Source organism: Pygocentrus nattereri, chromosome 6 (assembly GCF_015220715.1).
Source record: "Pygocentrus nattereri isolate fPygNat1 chromosome 6, fPygNat1.pri, whole genome shotgun sequence".
NCBI classification, from domain to species: domain Eukaryota; kingdom Metazoa; phylum Chordata; class Actinopteri; order Characiformes; family Serrasalmidae; genus Pygocentrus; species Pygocentrus nattereri.
In genome coordinates, this window is record NC_051216.1 from 17175241 (window position 1) to 17193777 (window position 18537).

An 18537-nucleotide genomic window follows, 5' to 3' on the forward strand; every position below is an offset into this window, starting at 1 on the left:
CGATCGAGAATCTCTGGTGTGTCTTACCAGCATGAATAATCTGTGTTGTAAAGATTTAGGACATTATCATGCTCATGCTCTTCCCTCTGCCTAACAAAAGGAGGAGTGACACTGTTGTGTGGGGAGTAAGACCAACCCCTTCCAAGAGTGCAGAACTTTTTGCATTGCTTTTTTCAGAGGAAATTTAGACCTTTTATATCTGAGAACAGCTTAACAGGCCATGCTCTTGGCCCCTGGCTGTTTTGGAAGGATAAAATCTCCAACATGGTTCTTAATAACACTTTATATTTTTCTGTTGAAATGAGTTGTGAAGCTTTCGATTCAGTTAGTGTGCCTCTCTCTGCTGTCAGCATTCTTCTGAAAATTGTTTTTGTCTACTCTATGGTCTTTCCACAGAAAGGAACAGAGCAGCTGAAAGAAACGCTCAAGGTTTTACTGGTATCATTTGTGTGGGAAAACATTACTATTAATTTCTACAGCCTTTTGTTTGTTGTTAATGAGTTTGCTTTTAATGATGTGATTAAGAATGGGTACATATTATATATAATATGTCCTTTGATTTTGAGTGTTATGATATATACTATGATGGCTATCGTTTCTTCCTGCCACTGGAAGAATATATTTTACTTCAGCCAAATTGTTCCTTCTCGACATTCATTCTTTATCTAGTTTAAGAGGAACATAAGAGCCATAATATACCCTGCCTTGGTCTTAACAGCATTGCTCTGTTTGATTGGTATGACTGTCGACATTTTGTGTAAAATTGTACAATTCAATATGAATCTAGCAAATAATTTCACCAGTGAAACACAGGAAGGACTAGAATACCCTACAAATAAGCTATTTGCTAAGCTTTGTGGACTTCTTGTTTACATTAATCTTATATTTGCTCAGTCTCTGTTTAGAATTAGAATTCTGAACCATTTGTCACTGTGTTTTGCACACTGTGAAATTAGACCTCTGCATTTAACGCATCTATGCAGTGAAACACCCACATACACGCACACTAGTGAACACACACACTAGGGGGCAGTGAGCACACTAGCTCGGAGCAGTGGGCAGCCCTATCCATGGCGCCCGGGGAGCAACTGGGGGTTAGGTCCTTTGCTCAAGGGAACTTCAGTCATGGACTGTCAGCCCAGGGGATCGAACCGGCTGGTTCCCTAACGTCCAGGACGTATCAGATATTAAACTGATAAGAACAGACACTACAGATACAGATACTACTGATGCTGGCATCGAGCTACGCAACTGTAGTTTACCTACGGAGACACATGAAGCATGTGGAAGAGAGCGGCCTCGTCTCACCCCGTCTCCAGAGACAGATAAAGATGACCATCACAGGCATCACAGTACAGGCACTCCTTCACTTCCTCTTCTCATTTTGGATTATAACACTTGGAAGTCTAAATTATGAATTCCCTGAAGTTGATGTGGATTGGAGTGGACATATCATCTGCCCCATCATCTCTTTGTACTCTTTTGGGACAAGCATTTACATAGGTGTGAGTCACACACTGTTCCAGCAGAGATTAGTTCAAGCTGGGCAAAAACGTCTTCAGATGTTCAATTTATTATTTGACTGAATTAATAAGGGCTTGTCATCTTATTGTTTCTTAAGGTATGGATAGCTTTTGGTGTAAGGCATATGCTGCAATTTAACTACCACAGAACTGATATTATGATTGACAAAAATCTGATAATTTTCACATTACTTATGCTTATACTACAGTTACATATTGTTCTATGAAAGGTTTGCAGAGTAAAGATTGAAGTGACCCTCCTGGACAACATCATCTGTAACAATTTGAAAAAGAAATGAATGGCCTATCCCATCAAGGACAAAACAAACAAGCTGTTTTTTAATGTTTTTATAAGATTAAATACTGTTTTGTCAAAAGTTGGTTTCTGTTTAAAAAAGAAATTGTAATAGGCAGTTATTTTCTTTTAATGTGTTGCTTTGGTGTGCCACAAATAGATAATTCTGTATTCTTGATCGTGATTAAAGGCAGAAATGCCACTCTTGTGTCAGTGTATTTAAAAAGACTTATGAAGTGAGGCAAAGAAGAGATTTCAAACAATTTTCAGTTTTAGCTGAGTACACAGTACATTGTAATGCAATGTATCATGAAATAATAATGGAGGTTAATTTGTGATAGCTGATCAGTCTTTTTAAAGTACTTCTTTGAAACATACGGATGGAATAATTTTTTGGAGCAACACAAACAGCTTCTTTGTTAGGTACTTATCAAACTATCTAAATCAACTGTGTAATGAGAAGTCCTCTGAAAAGTTAGTTTTCTGCAGCTAATACATGTTATGTTTGGTGAGTTATGTCTTACCATCTAGCTTTCTGTACTTTAGAAGTTGGCTAGTGAATGTTTAGATGAAAATATTTCATTTGCTGAATAATCCAGTCAGACAGTATAGCGCTTCAGTTACAGGGACTTCTGTAGCCAACCATACAAATGTTTGTGTTTCATACCAACAAGTAGACGTGCTAGCTTCAATCAAAAGTATGAATCCATATAGAAATTGTCAAGTAGGCATGTTTCATTCTCAAGTGGCACACGCTGACAAGTCAAAAAAAAGAAGTTAGAATATGGGCTGAACAGCCAACCTAGCAGATCTATTGTATGCTTTTGTTTCAGAAACTACAGGGTGATAATAGTGTGGTTTATTAAAAAAAGATTCTACAACAGTGGACCGATATATATATATATATATATATATATATATATATATATATATATATATATATATATATATATATATATATATATATATATATATATATGCGTGTATATATATGTGTGTATATATATGTGTGTGTGTGTGTGTGTGTGTGTGTGTGTGTGTGTGTGTGTGTGTGTGTGTGTGTGTGTGTGTGTGTGTGTCTCCAATGCACCACTAGAGGTCAGTAGTGATCTGCTAGTGGACATGCGCCTCTTTCCAAAAATGAAAGCATTATTTAAATCATGAAACCCATAAGGAATAATAAATAAGACAGGCTCACAACTGAATGTCTCTGACCTTCAACCCCTCAAACAGCACTGTGTTAAAAATTGCATACTTCTTGATGGATGTCACCCCATGGGCTCTGGAATACTTTGAGAAACCATTGTCAAAAAACATGATTGCAACATCCACAAATATGTTAAGACTGTACAATGCACAGTGGAAATTATATGTCAACAACATCCAGAAAAGCTACTGACTTCTCTGGGCTTGATCTCATCTAAAATGAACTGATGCATGGTGGAAAAGTGTACTGTGGTCTGATGAGTCCACCTTTCAGAGTTTTATAGAAATAACTGACATCATGTTCTGTGGGCCAAAGAAGTAAAGGACCGTCCAAATTGTTACCAATATAAAGTTGAAAATCCAGGCTCTGTCATAGAATACATAGTGGGTGTGTTAGTGCTTAAGGCAAGGGTAATTTGCACATCTGTGAAAGCACTATTAATGTTGAAAGACATTTGGAGCAACTTATGCTGCTAGACTGTCTTAGTATGTCCATACTAATTTTAGTGCTAAAATGTTACAATAGCATGGCACCATAATCAGAGAGTGCAGGCGCTGCTACTGAAAACATATGGTACACTATCATTTTTAAGATTGAATCAGTTCTACGTAGTTCTACAGATTCCCTATATACTTTGGCTGATAGCTTTAAAATAACTTGTATTCAATTTAAAAGGGAATTTTTCTTGGTGTAATATCGGATTTCTGTTGCAACACTGCAAATGCCCTGTAGTTGCCACAAAACTCCAGGATTTGTGTCCTTCCCCTAGTTTCACTTGGACTGGATTTAGTTGTGCTTTTTCATGTGACAGCAAATATTTTCATAAATTGATCCATTACATAGCAATTTGAATTGTAAACACAGAGTTATTTTTTTCACCAATTGTTTCTCAACAGCATTGCACCTGCAGAGGAGCTGTTGATTTAGTGATACAGGTCAAGTGTGTGCATATATAATGAGAGCAAATCTGAGATATATCATCTATTCATCTAAGTATCATACATCTATTCACAGCGTGTCAAAATCCAAGTCAAATCCTCACAGCAATGTTCCAGTAAAGCTTTACTAGAAGAGTAGAAACTGTTACTTCAGCAAAAAGAGGAAAAAGGGAGTTGCACTCAAACCCCCCCCCCCCTACTTCAGTCCAAAATTGCACTTTCATGCCTCACAGAATCCATTCTTCATGCAGACACAAACACAAAATGACATTTTACTTTTTACTTTAAGCACAGATGCAAATCTCCACAACAAGATTTTGTGTACAAACACTTTATATCACAGCAGTTCAAGATAAACAGGCAAGTTTAGCTACACATACACAACTAATGCACAAAACAGACAATACAACGGACTGATATTTTATTCAGAACAAATAAGGACAAACATTTCAGTGGCTTCTGACTGTGAACTACCTCAATCATTACACACTAAACACTATATAATTATTTAGAATCAAAAGAATGTCTAACAAAGCTATGTTTTTAAGAAATGACAACTCCACTCTAAAATCTGACTGGCTGAGCCAAAGCCTCTATAAAATACACCAGTATTGCTATACACTTTAAGTTATTTCTATATTAATAGATTTATCTTTGGCCACTGTTTTGACAACCGAAGGCTACTCTTTAAAGAAACAACACTTGGCCAAAAGTGTATTTATTTTATCTACTTTATTATTTTTTTCTGCATTTGCTTCAGTTACTTTAGTGATGAGCTTCAGTCAAGAGCATAACCTCACATTTACTATTATACAATTGCAGAAAATTTCCATCCAACTATAAATATCCTCCAGGCAGCTAATTGCCTGAGACAAGGCAGGCTGTGAGTTTGAGTTTGACCTGTTCCTGATCTAAAGTGCTATATAAATACAATTATGATACAATGAATATGTTTTTTTTTATTGCTATTAGTGCTATTATTACTTGGATGTTAATTGTTCACTGTGATTATTATTGAAATTAAAAATAAATTGAATTATTTATTTATAATCTATTTATGTTTATTCACAGGCTACTTCTACAATACCAAATTTAAGTGGCACAAATATATATATATATATATATATATATATGCTGACTTGGGCACAGTTTTTGAGACACTTTCCTTGAGAAACCAGGCAGGACCTGTTCACATACATGGGTTAATAACAATCCTTATCCCTTGAAAGCAGAGGAAACACTATAATGGTGTACATATTGTAGGTAGTTCTGTAATGAAGAACACAATTGAGCTGCAGGAGACTCCAATGGTAGCCAGAAAAGTCTGTCTCATTGTAAGGGCTGTGCTGCATTGCATGACAATGTAATCCTTCTTTGGTCCCTCTGCTGGAGATACATGAGGCACTGGGGATGTTGTGGAAGGCTACTGGGACACTCAAAACATTGCTGAAAAGACATGGGGCACTAGAAATATTGCAGCTGACACTTGAGATACTGGGAGGCACTTGAAGCACTGAAAAAAGTGGCAGGCACTTGAGGGGAGCTGGAGACACTGCTAGAGGCACATGGATCATTGGAGATACTGCTGGATGTATGGGGGCCATGGAGACACTGCTGGGGCTGGAGGATATCTCATGACCACCTTCCATACACATAATTTTGTCTAAGAATATAACAGTTTTTTAGTCTTTTTGTAGACAATTTTGTTTCAGTGGTTTGTAATCCCCTGCGACCCAGAAGGAAAATCGGCTCCCTCCTTTTTGCTTTACAGTTCACTTAAGAGGTTCTCAATTATTGGTCATTCTGACATAGAACTTCCCTAACCAGTGTCTCTTATACATTCATGTATACATGAAGTCATTTTCATTGACTATTTACAGATAATTGTTGGAGGTAACAGGACAGAATTTGAGGCTTATACACATTGACCTTTTCAAGAAGAGTGTGTGTGTGTGTGTATACTTAAAATGTTATACTTCCAGGATAAACAAATGTTTTTGCAATGTCGTCGGCGCATTAGTGAGGCCAGGTACTGACGTTCTATGATTAGTTCTGGATCACAAACACGACTCCAAATATTTAGCTGGAGGCACTTTTAGAGAAGTGTTAACGTGCTAAGTCAAAATACTAAGAAAAGCGGGTTATTTTGTCATAAGTCAAAAAACCGAGAGGTCAAATATAAGCTGAATTTTACGTACTTCTTACAGAAACAGGGAAACAAAAGTAACAGGCAGGCTTTTTTCACCTGGTGGGAACACACTTGTATGTGGTTGGATGGGCATCTCTGAGCAACAACAAAAGCAGTCGTGTTAGCACCAAAAAATAACAGAAAAATGAGACAAGTTTTTCATGTTACATAGAATATCAGTATCACCCTTGGTAGATCACAAGAGCTAACAGTATCACCAGAGAGTTTCTTAATAATTAATGTATCTGTAGGTTATCTATAGGAAACCATAAAAATAAAGGTTGGCCAAATACATTAATGCAGAATTCACCCAATGTGTAGTAAAGTGGTGTGTCATATTTTGTTTGAGTAATAAAACTATGAGAAAACATAGTTTTTCACTCCAGCACAAGTTCTCAAGAGTCTTTCCCCTCCCTCATTTAGTCTTTCCTCACACTACCACCATTGTTAAAGGCACAGTCCAAACTCACAAAATGGACAGAAGATGAGGTAATAAAATGCATTTTCCATCAAATAGCTGTTAATGGAAAACCAGTAACCTTAAGATTTTAGTAAAAAAATTCATGTTAGTGCATATGGAATATTTTCCTCAATGTGGCTCTTTTGCCTTAGCGTAAACCTCTCAAATATAATTGGCCATAATCTGTGTGTGATGTTGTTACCCCTCGAATAGAGGATTTTGGGTTTAGGTATGGCTTAATGGTCAGGTCTGCGAGGGGTGAGGAGACCAATAGGATGGACGGGACCAAAAGTGGAGTGCACTAGCAGGTAGTTTATTTACACAACGTGAAACATGAAACAAAAACTTTACAAAGGAAAATAAATGTAAAATGAAGTATTTACATTGAATACCAAGTGTCAGGCTTAGTCTCGGCATGAGAAGCAGACGCGAGGCTGGGTCCCATCTCACCTTACAACTTCACCCACTCTATTCTCTAAACACTACTGGCAGCTAGTGTTTTCCGATGGCAGTCATGGGGAGAAGTAGCCTTCCTTCTTTCCAAGGAACCCCCAGGTTTTATATAATACGCTCCGCCCTTGGGGATCCCATTCCCCACCATGTGGTCTGACCAGCATGATTTACATTTAAAAACAAACAATAGTGCTATATACAGTCAGCCTATATATATATATATATATATATATATATATATATATATATATATATATACACACACACACACACAAGGGCATGTATTTTAAGATCTAAGGGATGTTGTTTATTGGTGATGGGGTATGCCCTGCCTTACCACATCACACTGTGTAAGATACATATGCCACCGCTTGCGAAATCAACTAATCCATGCTGAGAAGGTGGTAGAGAACCACTCCATTTTCTTTCTCTGACTGCAATACTGCTCTTCAGTTTTGCATTCTTTTGTTTGTTTTTAGGTATTTTTAGGTATTCTTTGACAAAGTTAGACTGTACTGGTTTTTATTATCTTACAGCACAATGTTTGCTGTTTTCCATGAGGACCAGTGTCACCTCTTACCTCTGTCTGAATGTGTTCTACTACTGTCAGCTTGTTCCTAAACATCCTTTGCTCATCTTGCTGAGAAAGAATATCAAACTTTTCGTATATTCTGCTTTAATCCTTGACAGGTTCATCTTTTTGTACGGGTTCTTTATTTATGTTGTGGATTACATGATAACAATTAAACCATGCAAAGACATTTACAAGGCCACATACATAAACAACAGTGCTGTAGATTATGCAGTTCAATTAGATTTTTGGTCAAGATTAGTTTATTTATTCCCCAGTCTTTGTGTGATGTTGACATTAAGCAGTGCGACTTTTCTACCTGTGGAGACACATTAAGAACGTGGAGGACAGCAGCAGATCCTATCCACATCTTCACTCACAGATGAGAGTGACCATCGCAGGAATTGTACAAACTTTCTCTGCTCAGTTTGGCTAATAATTGATATTGTTTACATGATAAAAACTTTTTCCAGTCTAGATTTTGATCTGGATAGCTATATCATTTGCACTGTTATTTAAATTTTTCATTATTTCATTATTTCATCTTTTTTAAAAAACAGGTGTAAAAGTGAGCCACTCTCTGTAAAGTATGTACATGTGTGAGATGTCTTGATGGGGCCACAATGTGTGATTGCAATCCATGTCATTGTTTTCCAGATTCAAACACTTCTCTTTAACTGAAGTAGAATTACACCTTGGCAGAATTTATCAACACATTGAATTTATTTATCATTATTGTCATTAGACTGTTTGTAAATATGATAGTATACATTGCCCACCACTATCCTGAATATGCCTAGTTGCACTGATTCAAGTTAGAAGAAAGTTGAGCAGCTAAAGTATTGTCTTTAATAACCTCATGGCAATAAAGCATTAAATATTCTAAAATATTAAAAAAGCTTTTGCCTTGAGAAGTTATTGTTAAAATATTTGAAAGAATATAACAAACGTTACTAGCAGTAACAGCCCTAAACATTTTCTAATACAAAACCCAAAGTGCACTGGAATTCATCATGTATATGTATCTATGTATGTATACACGCACACACACACACACACACACACACACACACACATGTACACACACACACACACACACACACACACACATATATATAGTATCTCTTATAATATAGTATATATTATATATATATATATATATATATTATAAGCACACACAATAGTCAGAGTTTTCCTCTCTGCAATTTTAAGTTGTGTTAAGGCGACCCTCTTGTCCACCGGTACAAACTCCAACTGCACGGCCACCAGCCAAGGACTCATGAGTATCCCCACACCTGCCCGGTGCCTCTCACCCTGTGCAAAGCATGAGGAGAAGAGAGACGAACCTCTATCCAGAAAAGGGGAGAATACAATGCCAATCTAGTGCTCAGATGTGTGTAGTTAACACACCCTCTCACTGTTCTGGTTTAGTCTTTTTACTATAAAGTTAAACACTGCAACCATGAATATGCATAACTAGATGCCACCTTGGGTACAGCCATTTGGGGGCAGTCAACATTGCTGTTGGACTGCATTCAGTGCCATAACAGAGCGGCAGTTTAAAAAAACATACTGTCCAAAATTCTACTATTTCAAGAATATTGTACTCTGAATATTGAATGTTATCTCTCAATACAAGTGAATTTGTTCACATAACATGGCAGAAGCACAGACGTATCCCCTCAAGAACAGACAATGTGACACCTAGCTTTGTGCATCTATGACTGTGATTCACTGCCACCGTGCACACTCAGCCCTTCGGAATAAGAATCACTTTAAAGGAGAAACAACAAATGAACCAAACGGCCTAAAACCAACATGTACACCTATTTCATTTTTAAAACAAACAGAACAGACGTGCCTGATGCCAAAGTATTAATAGAACCACATGATGCTCCTGATAAACACAAACGTCTTACTACTCTTAAAACCAAAAAGGTTACTGCAAGTAAGTCAAGCACCAAACCAAACATTTAATATACTTTACGATATCAGTAATAACAGCAACTGAAAATCTGTTCTGTTTCACCACTGATGCAGCTGCGTGTTTTACATTTTAGCATGAAAAGACATGAGGCGTGAAAATACACACTAGCATGACCTTATGTGTGTTTCTACGAGCATAACACTCACAACAATCAGACAACTAGGCAATACATGTAAACATTTCTTATGCAATGAAAATTGTGTATATTATTCAGTACATGTATGCATAATTTTACCAACTCGCCTGTACAAATAAAAAAAATGCTTTTAGGCTGGACAAAATTGTTTTTCACTCCAAAGATTTCATAGGGATGTTCTCACAAGATTGAATGGATGCTGGACAATTAGTGACAATTACTGCCAGCTACTGGCAAAGAAAAATAGCTGTAATTGCCAGATGCAGAAACAGAAGTGTTTTCATTCCAAAATGCTTTTTAAATAATAGCAGATTTACAATGGGAAGCACATTTTTATTTTTCTAAAGGAATAGCTTTTTTTCATGATGACAGTGGTATATGAGTCATTCTATGGAAACGTCCATTTTTGGACCCTAGCATTAACAGATATATTATACTTGAAAAACATGTTAGGGTTACAATTTATTTATATTTTAAAATAAAAAAATAAGTTATTTTAACAATTACACTTTTTTAAACCATCAATTTAGCAATATTGTTTTTTGAATGAATCATATAGAATTCCAAGTACCACTGAAGTGCTCATCCTCACAGTCATGTGTAAAGGGTTAGTGCCATATTTTCTACACTTAACTGCAATAATGTATGCATGATGATGAAATATATGATTTAAATGACATAAAGAAAACAAATGCCAAATAAATATTCTAAAATACGTAATGAAAGTTCCCAGGAGTCATTTCACTGGTGTTACTTATTTTGAAATAAAAAGCACACTGATGACATCACTTGACTTCTTCTTCCCTTTTTTCTGAGGATATATGAAGAAAAGCACAGGGTAAGTCCACTGTGTCTTTTCAGTTGTTAGAAATTTTCTCATTTAGCTCATGATTTTTTATTAAGCTTTTAGTTGAAGTCACTGGTATGACCTACTTTATTTCTAGGTAATTGTGGAAAAAATAGAATACAAATGGATTAAATTACATATTTTAGTGGATATTCCATGATTGACAACATGTAGTTTGATGCTCTGCAGGAGCCATTGTATCAAATGCATTTGCTATTAATGAAAATGACTGTTTCTGTCTCTTTCTTATGTGTAACACCAGTGACGATCAATAACATCAGAAATTAATGTTTCATTGGCTGAAAAAATGTAACAGTACTACTCCCATCTGAAAACCAAGTGGCCTGGAGCTGCTGTGAGCACAGTGAGTTTTGAAATGTTTTGTTTCAGTTTATTCTGTTGTGTTGTGGCCTAGTGGGTCAGTCCTGTGAGTGTTTGAGTTGGTTGTTCTCTTGTATGTATTAACATTCTCCCTTTATGCATTTGCATTCTCCCTTAATGTTGTCGTGTTCTTGGGTATTGTTTGCTTCGTAAAATGTTGTTGTGATTTCACTCAGCAGGCTACCATAGTGGAGACATTAAAAGTGTGGTTGTTGTTTGCATATTCCACTCACTGAAATTTGAGCAGCTAGTGGAGGCTGGTTTTGCATGGGTTTCCTAAAACCAGACAGAATGCAGTAGTTATCAAAATAATATATTTTAATGGCTCCAGTGTTCCACTGCACCTTTTATCATGAGTGTGGATATAGGCAGCCATTTTGCCCCTTTGTAGTGAACTCACTGTATATCTCTGTATAAGTTACAATAAAGAACCTGATTTTACTTGAAGTTCCTGAACAACACCATCTGAATCAATCTTAAAAATAATTGAGTGATAAAACAGATATAATTATTCTCCATTTACATATTTAAATTCTAAACTAGATACTGTTTTCAGTATGGCACTAAATTCGTAGTGCTTTTTCAGCCAACCATAAGCTCTACATGTTTTGTACAAATTTTTATTGAAACATATGCAAGTTGTCATGTAGACATTTTTAAATCTCAAGTGACAAAAGCTGGCAAGAGTAGAGACAGAAAATACATTTCAGTCATATAGTATTAGCGTAGAAATTGCAACTTCCAGAGGAAGATTTTAGGAGCAATTTCAGAGACAATTTAGAATGTACAGTGTAAAGAAAGTATGAATGGAGAACACTAATGAGAATGCAGGAGGAGCCTAGAGATGGAGGGCCAGAACGGGAAAGCTACCTAAATATGCTGTGCCCTGGCTCAAGATTTATTGTATTACTCTTTCAACAGAAAATAAAATAAATTATCCATGCATTTCATTAATAACCTTGATACACTGACTACCTGATGATGAGGCTTCTTTTTAAAGTTGACTCAGTTCCAGTAAGTACCAGTTACATCCACAAATGCAAGTTACGACTGTACAATGCACAGCGGAAGCCATGTGTCATCAATGTCCAGGAAAGGCCTTGTAGACACCACAACTCCAAGATTTGTATCCTCCTCCAGTTTCACTTGGGCAGGATTCAGTAGTCCTTTTTCATGTGATAAGCATTTTCATGTACCGCGATATGTTGCATAAGCAATTTGAATTGTAAACACAAAGTTATTTTTTCACCAATTGTTTCTCACCAGCACTGCACCTGCAGAGGAGGTGTTGATTTAGTGGCACATACCAATTGTATGCATGTGTAATGAGAGCAGGTCTGAGATATCATACATCTATTCAGAGTGTGTGTAAAAGCCATATGCTCTGAATAGATGAATTGCAAGTTGGTTATGGACAAGGCTGAAAAATGAATATGGTAGTCACAATGTCATTATTCTCTTAATATAAGAAATATTATGTTTTCAAACCTGTGCAGACACCCTTTGTGATAAGTGAAGTGAATTCAACAACTTTAATGTGCACCCACTGCTAACACAGACATTCGATTGTGCACACATGGCTTGTAGACTCTCCATAGAAATGCACTGCTGACAGAACATAATGGTCCGGAACAGCCACGCCTGAGCCTAAAATCAGCATTATAAATGTTAAGCTTTGGCCATGTGATGGCCATAAAGAACCCCAGCAATGTAGTGTGGAGCAGTGGAACTGTGTTCTCTGGACCAATGGAGTTTTCGGATAAGATGGAACGGCACTGTGATCTAGAAATGATCATTCAACATCACTGCCTAATGCTCACAAATGCTCTTGTGGCTGAATGCAAAATCCTCACAGCAATGTTCTAGTAAAGCTTTCCCAGAAGAATAGGAACTGTTACCATAGCAAAGGGGACAGAAAACTGGTTAGAGTGGTGCAACAATGGAAGTTGTGCTCAAAATCCACACACACACTTTCTAAGCCACTTCTCTCTCAGGGTCGCAGGGCTGTTCACATCCACAATGCAGCTTACTTTTTATACCTACTTCAGTCCAAAATTGCACTTGTAGTACTGCCTCCCAGGAACCACTCTATGATATTTCCTGACTTTAAGCACAGGTGCAAATTTCCACAACACGGTTGCATGAACAAACGTTACTTATTTCACACCAGTTCAAGATAAACAGCCATATTCAATTACACATAAAATAACTAATGGACACAACAAACAATACAACTGTTTTATTATTTTATTACTAAATAAACTAAATTACTAACTAAATTATTTTATTCAAGCAAATAAGGACAATAACTCAGTGGCTTCTAACTGTGAGCTACTTCAGTCATTACACAGAGAACATTATGCATTTACTAGAATCAAAAGAATGTCTAACAAACCAAATTTTATAGAAACCATAGCTCTGTTCAGAAATCTGATTGGTTGAGCTATTCAAAACCTCTGTAACATACATCAATATAACCTCACACATCAATTGAATGTTTTATTGATAAATTAACCTTTAAACTTTAAACTTTAGCCATTGTTTAACAACTATAGGTGACCGTCAAAGAAAACAATTCTCAGCCAAATTATTTATTTATTTTTATCTGCTCTGCTTTCTTCCAGACTATATTATTTTTTTTTATTTATTTCTTTACTGATTAGTCTGGTGACATTTAACCACGGGGCTTTATTTTTCACCATATTTGCTTCAATTACGCATATATTATTTTTAGGGTTGGACAGCATTTTGAACTGTTCCTGTTCTGTGGAGCTATATAAATAAACTTATGATGCTGATGACGATTATTGTTGCTATTGTATTGTATTGTATGCCTATTATTATTGCTATTACTCTTATTATTACTGGGATAATTTCTCATTGTGATTATTATTGAACATGAATAAAATTACATATGGAACACTGGTGTATTTTTATTGGCTTTTTTTTCTTTACTAGGCTTAAGTGGCACAAATCAGTTTTTTTGCCTTTGGAGTCCGATTCCCTGCCCAGGCAAGCACATTACATTACACCAAGTCTTAGGGTGTCTAATAATATATTCACCTGCATCTGTAACATGTTTAAATTGTAAATTACTCTGTTTAAAGGCATCTGCCAAATGCATAAATGCATTATATGCAATTACTATATAATAAGTCTTAGGATATAATAAGGTCTTGATTTGCTGGTGTTAACTTTCTAAAATGCCCTTTCAAATGATCTCAACCATTTCTAATCATTGCCTTGCATGAGCAATTTGCATTGGAAATGCAGGTCAGATGGAAAATTACACTTAGCCTATTATGAGTTATGGATTTTCATAACAGAATTAAGTTTCATTCATCACCCCCTGCAGAGGATGTATTGATGTATTGGAATATTGTAGAAGCACAATAATAGCACACTCGGATGCTTGTAACACACTAAACACTATATTTCAGAATGGCAGATTAGGGAAGTTTAATAAAAGTGAATAAATTTAAATACAACAACTATGTCATTATTCACTTTACAAGTTAAAAGACTTAAGCTGATAACAGCCTTATTATTCAGCAAATACAACAAGTTATTCAATAACTTTGATGAGACTTATACATATTTCAGTCATAAAGCGAAGTCTGGACCTGCTGATGGGTGCTTCAGGAGGTCATGTGGTTTGATTGCATTCAGCCACATGAGCATTAATGAGGTCAGGTACTGATGTTGAATAAGTACCTGAATAAGTAGGTCTGGGTTACAAAACGCCATTCGAACTCATCTCAAAGGTATTCAGTGGTGCTCCTTCCCTCCAAAGGATGCGGTTCTATTGCCCAGTGTTGAGGAGCTTCTAGCTGATGCTTACCATTGGGCATGGTGTCCTTAAGCTTTGCTCCTATTCTATTCAATTGATAGAGCTTTTCTATGGAGATTGTACAAGCTGTGCAAACAATTGAACGTGTTTTTACTTAATCAGTCTGACTATGTTAGCTAGTAGCAAACAGTTGCCTGCTCTGTGCACAATGACTACAATTAGCCCTTCAAAGCAAGACATTGTCATTTTATAAAAAAAATGGAATCTCATCTTTTTTACCAACTTTTTGTATATAACATTTGTTTGCTGCTGTTAGTTGTAGTATGTTGCGTGCTTACCTGTGAGCATATTACTTTGTTTCCTGCCAGTCTGTTTTGTCATACTTTGAAAATTTGTAAAAAAACAACTGCCTGTTCTGAGCAAAAGTAACAGTCCATGCTTGGACAGTTTTCATGTCAGTCAAAAGGCAACAAAATGTCAAATTAGGCAGTTCTTGGCCACATTGGGCAGTGAAACCTATCTCTCTGACAATGAAGTACAACAGTCAGAAGTCTTGTTTGGAAAATGAGGTGGAGCGTACTGCTGAGAAAGGAGGCTCCACTACTCACCACACATAAGAGTTCACAAATGTTTTCCATCAGTGACCTTTATTGATTAAACCAGGAGTAACCAAACTTATTCTCTGCTGCTTTGGCTGAAAGTTTGCATTCTAACCAGTATAAGCTACATATAGGCCCTTTTTGGATAAAGTTGGTGCGTACCACTTTAAAAGGTATCCATAATAGCATTGATACAGGTACTTAAACACAGTATTGGTGATGGGGATACCAGTACTTCTTTCGAAATATGAACTAATTTCTGAGGGTCACATGCTCTGATGTGTGCATGCATGCCAGTGGAAGGAACTTAACAACACAACGACGGTGTGGATTGACAAGCACCAGTAAAAATGCTCACAGAAAAATCTGCAACACCTGTATTTCTTGGAAAGGCAGTAATAGTAGACGATATACCAGTTGGAATTCTTCTGGTTTCACTGATATATCACAAGTACACCAGATAACACATCATAAAACAATGTAAAATACGCTAACAGGAGCCACTTTCCTCAACAGCCTCCTCAAGCCAGGCTTCTTTCAATAATCACTCATATATCATTGTGTAGCAGTGTGTGTTTACAGTCTGAGCTAATGTTAGAGAAAATTGAGAAATATTGGCCTGTACTCAGTGATCAGGCATTAGTATCATATCAGAAGTGAAAAAGTGGTGTTGGTGCACCACTATATTAAACCATTTTTTAGTAAAGACACAGAACTGTAACATATCGGGTTTGTTGATAAAGTAAACTAAGATCAGATCACCTTTCAATGCCTGTATATTAATAAGGCTGACTATGATTGGAGTTCTATGAACAAAGGCATAAACAACATGGCATATGAATGGCATATTCTATTCTATGAATGGCATAAACAACACATTGACATACAGTACTCAGGCCTAACAGTAAAGCCAATACTGTGTGTAGCTATAATAATAATCAAGTAAAGTTTAGATGAATTAGTGAAATAAGAGGTTACATACAAAGATGAAAGGTCTTTGTTAGCTGCTTGCACTACTTGTGTGCCCATGTATAGGTCGTTCATTTAAGATGAAATGTAGTACATGGAAAGAGCACAAAAGGAAGAGAGAGTACATGGGTATTCATAGAGAGAAACTAGAAACAGAATAAATCAACAAACATGGCAGGGAAATCCAAAAAGTTTAAGCAGGAGCACAGACACTGTGAGTGTGTAATGGTTGATTCTGTTGTGAGCTTATACTAAAGAGGTGGTAGAGAACCACTCAATTTGCTAACCGGGAGGTACTTTGGTTTTCAGTAGCACATAAATACAACTGGTCAGGGGCAATCCAGGAAGACAAGATAGCTAAGATGGCTCTCAGTGATTCTTCTATTTTATCTGAAGAATGTGTTGAAATGAGTAATGAAGCATTTGCTTCAGTGAATGTACCTGTTTCTATTTCCAGCTTCATCCTGAGCATTGTTTTTGTTTTTTGCATGCTCTTTCCACAGAAAGGAACAGAGAGACTAAAACAACCTCTTAAAATTTTACTGGGAATACTTGTTGGAAGCAATATCGCTGCTCATGTCTGCATTTCTCTGACAGTTTTCCTGTCAACCTTTGTGAAAGACTTTGTTTTCTACATTGTGGTTTATACCATGATGGCCAGCATCACTTCCTCCCACTTGCTAAACGTCTTCTACTGCTGCCAGATTATTTCTGTGCAACATCCATTCTTCATCTGGTTGAAGAGGAACATTAAAACGGTCATATACTTTGCTTTGATTGTCAACACAGTCTTGTGTTTGTTTGGACTAAGTGCGACACTTACAGCAATGTCAATATTAAATAATTATGAGAATACCACAGTGACAAAAATAGACTGGTTAGGGCTCAGCGATACAACACAAGGAGTACTGTGGATGGGCTTGAGCTTTTTTTCCTTCAGCCTTTCTGTGATGCTGATATCAAGTTGTCTGTCAGTTGTCTATCTATGGAGACATTTGAGGAACATGCAGGAGAGCAGCAGCTCCTTCACCTCTCCTCATCGCCAGAGACCGATAAAGTCAACCATCAGAGGCATCATACTACAGGCTCTCCTTCATGTCATCTGCTCATTTGCAGTTATAATAAATGAAAACTTAATTAAAGTCTTACATTGGAATTTTGACTGTAATAGTAATATCACTTGTATGATTGTCTCATTGTACTTTTTTGGGACAACCATTAATATGGGTTTTACTCAGTCAGTGTTCCGAGAGCGAGTAGTTCATGTTTGGCAAACAATCCTCCAACCTCACAGTTTATCAAGATTTGTCCATACTGTTTCATCTGATGTTTTGTCTGGTTAAACATATTGTTCTTTGTAAATGTTTAATTCATAGTATGGATGGGATTATACAGTTTCATATATTTCTGGGTGAATTTGAGACACCTCTACAGTTATTAGTTTGACATGAACATTACTAATTACTAGGCCCAGGTGACCTGTCCCAGGGGCCTAGGAGGCAAGTCATTTTTACAAAATTTAAACTGCTGTTTTGACTCACAGCAGGAAAAACTAAACTAATTTCAACCTTACAGATTATCATAATCCTGATGTTCATCTCATTTTCCCTAAACATCAGCTTCATTTTCTATTCCATTCACTGGTTTCAGGGTTTTTATTGTTTTTTTTTTAATTGAACTAGCTTTCCTATCTGTTTCCTATTTACCTAACATGAACACAAATAAAATGTCAGCCTGAATTGAAGAAAAAACTTACTGTGTCTACTTCAATTTCTCACTTCTTCTGGCCCATATGTTTCAGTTTATGATAGTTGTTTTTTTGTTATTTTTTGCCAGTGTTCTTTTCTTTAAATTTTATTTTGCACATCTCTCAGCTATCCAATTTTAATTGAGTCTTTAAATGTTAGTGAAAAGTGGATGCATGCTTTAGCAAGTGTTGCTGTGGTTGTTGTGTTTATGTTAAGCCTGTTCTTGTTAGTGTGAGTAGAACCTTGTTTTGTTTTTCAGCACAGTAGCTTATTGAAAGATGACTGTGCTAACACAGCACATTTGGAAAACATATTCAACATTAACACATTTTACAATTCAAATTTACATTAACACAATTCAAGAGGTTTGTTTGCCCAGCACTGTGGTTAGTTTTGCCATTGAGATACCATAAAAAAATGTATTCCCTGGCCACCATTTTATCTT

The 18537-nt window shown here is 36.4% G+C and overlaps 2 pseudogenes; both read left to right on the top strand.

Annotated features, from left to right (window-relative positions):
- Positions 1-264: 264 nt before the first annotated feature.
- Positions 265-1586, top strand: LOC119263595 (annotated as a pseudogene).
- Positions 1587-7364: 5778 nt separating this feature from the next.
- On the top strand, positions 7365-8154 carry LOC119263596 (annotated as a pseudogene).
- The last annotated feature ends 10383 nt before the right edge of the window (positions 8155-18537 follow it).